Source organism: Apium graveolens, chromosome 3 (assembly GCF_009905375.1).
Source record: "Apium graveolens cultivar Ventura chromosome 3, ASM990537v1, whole genome shotgun sequence".
NCBI lineage: Eukaryota > Viridiplantae > Streptophyta > Magnoliopsida > Apiales > Apiaceae > Apium > Apium graveolens.
The window spans coordinates 115,510,221-115,515,977 of NC_133649.1; positions in this window are offsets into that span (position 1 = coordinate 115,510,221).

The window sequence follows — 5,757 nt, forward strand, 5'->3', positions numbered from 1 at the left end:
TTTAATTAAGAATTCATGAATAATTATGCATGTGAATAATTATGATTAAAATTTGCACAAGGACCCATGGCCGATCTGGTAATTTTTTGCTACTCCCTAATTTAAGAAATCATATTATTTTGATTTTTATTAATTTATTAATTAATTTATTAATAATAAAATTAAAGGAGTAAAGGAAAAGGGGGTTTCAGTTTTTTTTTGTAACGGCTGTACGCACTAACGGTTGGCAGGAGATGAAAACAACAAAAAAAAATACTGAACAGCCAACGCAATGGTCGGCTAGGCGCGTGAAGCTTACACGGGGGGGGGGGGGGTGTTGCGCATTCTGGGAATGCGTTACACCCTGTTGCGCATTTTCGGGATGCGTTACACCCTTTAATGGCTTAAAAGGGTTGTAACGCATTACCGGAATGCGTTACAGGGCTTGTAACGCTTTCCTGTAATGCGTTACATTCTATCTGTCTTTTTAAATTTGATTTTTTGGGAGTTTCGTAACTCCGTTTTGGGCGTGCAATATATCGTTGGATTCATTTTTCCGAGACGGATCTAATGGAGTGGTCAAATATTATTTATATAAAAGTTTTGAACTGTTTATATTCCCGAAAGTGTTTTAAAGCATGTTTTAATTGTTTTAATTACTTTTAAATGCTATAATAAATCCATACATCATTATATCAATGTGTGACATGATATTTCTTGCATGCTTACTTGTTTATTTATTTTTATATATGAGATATATGCCTATGTTTACCATGCGATGATAGATTTAGGTGAACTTAAATCAATATAAGGCGTGCTCTAGAAAACCTAGAATAGGAATCGTTTCTTGCCTTGAAAATAATATTATTAATACAATCATGAGATTATTGTGTTTATGAAACACGTAATTAAATATGAATTTTCAATTTTTAGAGAAAGGATGATTCTGTCAAAAACATATTTCGATCTGTAAGAAAGGGGTATTAAAGGACGCCTCTTGACAATGCTCACCCCGATCTGGGAATCATCTGATTATCGATAATTGATTTGAAATATTTAATTTAAAAGGAAGAATCTCTTTATAATATGAATATGATTGTAACATAATATATACCCTCTAAAATTAAATAATATCAAGTAGTAATTGGCCAATGACACAACGAGCTTGTGTCGGTCATAGCCTTCCAACATGGTAGAAAGTAGTTCTTATTTTTAAATCATTGTCATTTCGTGCTACAGCCGAGGGCTTTGATTTTGAAATAAGAAATACTTGTCTATTACATAGAGAAGTGTACATTGAATTAGAATCTAAAGGTCGTTACGTGCTGCAGCCGTGGGCCGTTGGAAACTGATTCAATTATATGAAATGTTGGGTTAGACTTGACTTAGAATATTGAGTCTGCCGTGCTACAGCCGTGAATCAATTATTCAAGAGGCTAAAGTTTTATTAGGGAATAACATAAGATGTAATTGACAAGAGTTGTCTGCCTATTGAACATCACATGACATTTCGTGCTACAGCCGAGGTTGTGTGATGGAATGTAGGATCCCTATTCCCACTAGCATTATGAATGCTTAATTTTTCACTTAAGGGGGTTGTATAAATTAGATAAACTAGTGGGAGCCACTTATGAATAGAGACTCGATTCATATAGTGTTTTGAAATGAAATTGAATATTTGCTAAGTGTTGTTATGTGTTCATCATTTACAGATTTACTATATACATTATATCTTCTACACTATCACTCCAGAGCATACTAGATGCTCATAAGTTGACTGGTCCTAATTTTGCTGATTGGCTTCGAAACTTGAGAATTGTTCTCAGGGTTGAGAAGCTGGAATATGTGCTTGACTCACCTAAGCCTACTGGACCTGCTAACGATGCACATAATGATTAACATGTTGTGTATCGTAAGTGGATAGATGATGCAAATGTTGCTCAATGTATCATGCTAGCTTCCATGAACATTGAGCTACAGAAGCAGCATGAGCATATGGATGCTCACACTATCCTTATGCATCTACAAGAGTTGTATGATGTGGCAGGAAGGACAACTTGATATGAGATATCAAATGAGCTGTTCGGTTGTAGGATGTCTGAGGGGTCATCTGTGAATGACCATGTACTTAAGATGATCAATTTGATTGAACGTCTTGGATAACTTGGTTTTGCCATGGATGGGGAGCTGAGCCAAGACTTGGTCTTGCAATCACTTCCAGGTTTTTTTCACAGTTTGTTGTGAACTTTCACATGAATAAGCTGGATGTCAGCCTGGCTGAACTCCACAACATGTTGAAGACTGCAGAATCGAATTTCCCCCTAAGAAGAGCTCTGTTCTTCTAATTGGTGAAGGTTCCAATCCTAAGAAAAGGAAGAAGAACCCTTCCAAGAAGAAGAAAGTAGGTGAGAAAAAGCCTGTTCCACCAAAAACTGAAGACCCCAAGAGCAAAGCTGTTTGCTTTCACTGTAACAAGGTGGGGCACTGGAAGAGGAACTGCAAGGTTTACCTTGCAGAATTGAAGAAGAAGAAGGGTAGTGAGACTACCACTTCTGCTTCAGGTATGTTCATGATTGAAGTGAATATGTCATTAAATCAAATTTCTACTTGGGTATTAGATACCGCCTGTGGTTTTCATATTTGTAATTCGTTGCAGGGACTAAGGAGAAGTAGGACTCTTGAGGAAGATGAGGTGATTCTACGGATGGAAAATGGAGCAAGAGTTGCTGCTGAAGCTGTAGGATAATTTCATTTACATATGCCTACGGGCAAGACTATTATTTTAAATAATTATTATTTTGTTCCCTCGATTGTGAGGAATATTATTTCTATTCCTATGTTAGACTTGGCTGGATTTTCGTTTGTTATTCAGAATAATAAATGTTCAATTGTTAGAGATAAAGTTCTTTATGGAAGTGGTATTTTAAATAATGGCCTGTATGTATGTGACGTAGAGCATGATTTACTACAAATTGAACATACTAATAAAAGAAAAAGGGATGATAAAAATCTCACCTTTTTGTGGCACTACAGACTTGGTCATATTAATGAAAATAGACTGCGGACATTGCATAAGGAAGGGTTACTTGACCCCTTTGATTTTGAATCATATCCTACATGCGAGTCTTATCTATTGGGTAAAATGACCAAATCTTCATTTAGTGGACATGAAGAGAACACTGCAGATTTTCTAGGATTGGTACACACAGATGTATGTGGACCAATGTCTACGCAAGCCATGGGTGGATTTTCATACTTCATTACTTTCATAGATCATCGATCTGGATTCAGATATGTGTATTTCATGAAACACAAGTCTGAAGCCTTTGAAAAGTTCAAAGAATATAAGCATGAAGTGGAGAAACAAACCAAACATAGTATTATAACTCTTCGATCAGATCGAGGTGGTGAATACTTGAATGGAGAGTTTCTAGATTATCTTAAAGAAAATGGTATAGTCTCCCAGTGGACTCCTCCATATACTCCACAGTTGAATGGGGTATCTGAAAGGAGAAATCGAACTTTGTTAGACATGGTTCGGTCCATGATGAGCTATGCGAATCTTCCAGTATTCCTATGGGGATATGCATTGGAAACCTCAGCATATCTACTGAATAAGGTACCTTCCAAATCTGTTCCTCAAACTCCATATAAGATATGGAAAGAAAGGAAACCGAGTCTTAAACACGTTAAGATTTGGGGATTTCCAGCTTATGTCAAGAAAGTTGACCCAGATAAGCTGGAATCTCGATCCGTAAAATGTAGTTTTGTGGGATATCCTAAAGAGACTTTAGGGTATTACTTTTACACCGATCATAGGGTGTTTGTCTCCAGACATGCTACCTTCTTGGAAAAGCAGTTTATCCTTGAAGGAAACAGTGGGAGCAAAATTAAACTTGATGAAGTTCAAGAAGTACAAACTACTACGAATCAAGTGGAAACACCTGTTCAAACTGAACAACCTTCTATGGAACAGCCCATTCATAGGTCAAATAGAGTGTCTCGCCAACCTGAGAGGTATTATGGCCTTGTCATTGAGAATGACAATGAGTTGTCAATGATTGATGATGACGACCCTATGAGCTATAATGAGGCTATGAGTAGTGTTGACTCAGAGAAATGGCAAAGTGCCATGAAAGCCAAAATGGAATCTATGTATACCAACCAAGTATGGACTTTGGTTGAAGCACCTAAGGGTGTGAAGCCTATTGAGTGCAAATGGGTATACAAAAGAAAGATTGGAGCAGATGGCCAAGTGGAGACCTATAAGGCCAGGCTCATGGCAAAAGGATTCAGACAAAGGCAAGGGATTGACTTTGATGAAACTTTTTCGCCTGTAGCCCTGTTAAAATCAATTCGTATTTTTCTAGCGATTGCTGCTTACTACGACTATGAGATCTGGAAAATGGACGTGAAAACGGCCTTCCTCAATGGGAAACTTGAAGAGGAAGTATATATGACACAACCGGAGGGTTTTCTTTCCAAGGGAAATGAACACCTAGTGTGTAAGCTGCTACGAACCATATATGGTTTAAAGCAAGCTTCTCGTAGATGGAACATCCATTTTGATGAGACAATCAAAGAGTTTGGTTTTATCAAAAAACGTAGATGAACCATGTGTCTACAAGAAGGTTAGTGGGAGCGCAGTAACATTTCTTGTATTATATGTGGATGACATACTTCTTATAGGAAATGATATACCAATGCTGCAATCAGTCAAAGTGTGGCTATCGAAGAACTTCACTATGAAGGACTTGGGAGAAATATCCTACATTCTCGGTACGAAGATCTATAGAGATAGATCTAGAAGAATGATAGGTCTTACCCAGGGTACATACGTCCAGAAAGTGTTTAAAAGGTTTAGCATGGAAAACTCCAAAAGAGGTCTCATACCGATGAGCCATGGAGTGTCCCTTTCCAAAAAGATGTCTCCTAAGACACCTGAGGAAAGAGAGCGTATGAGTAAGATTACTTATACTTCAGCAATAGGATCTATCATGTACGCGATGTTATGTACTACGCCTGATTTTGCTTATTCAATCAGTGTGACGAGCAGATATCAGTCCAATCCAGATGAAGACCACTGGAAAGCAGTGAAGAACATCCTTAAGTACTTACGAAGGATTAAGTATATTTTTCTTGTTTTTGGTGGTGGATCTGAGTTAAAAATATAGGGTTATACTGACTCTAGTTTTCAATCAGAAAGTGATGATAGCAAATCCATGTCAGGGTACGTGTTTACTCTAAATGGTGGTGTGATTAGTTGGAAGAGTTCCAAACAGTCTACAACGGCCGACTCCACAGCGGAAGAAGGATATATAGCTACAAGTGAGGCTGCAAAAGAAGCCGTTTGGATGAGGAAATTTGTTTCTGAATTGGGAGTTGTTCCTAGCATTGAAGAGCCTATTGTGTTGTATTGTGATAACAACGCAGCAATAGCACAAGCCAAGGAACCTAGGTCTCATAAAAATTCCAAACATGTTTTGCGACACTTTTATTTGATTAGGGAAATCATTGAAAGAGGAGATGCCAAGATTGAGAGAGTTGACACACATAACAACGTAGAAGACCCACTCACAAAGTCATTATCTCAGATTCACTTTGATCATCATAAAGAGAAGATGGGTATTAAATACAGGGGTGATTGGCTTTAGTTCAAATGGGAGATTGAAAGTGTTTGTCCTAAATCCAATCATGTATGATGAGTTAGGAAGAACTTTCTTGTAATCCTATTTGATTTCAATGATATTAATAAAAGACTTGTTATATTTTTATTAT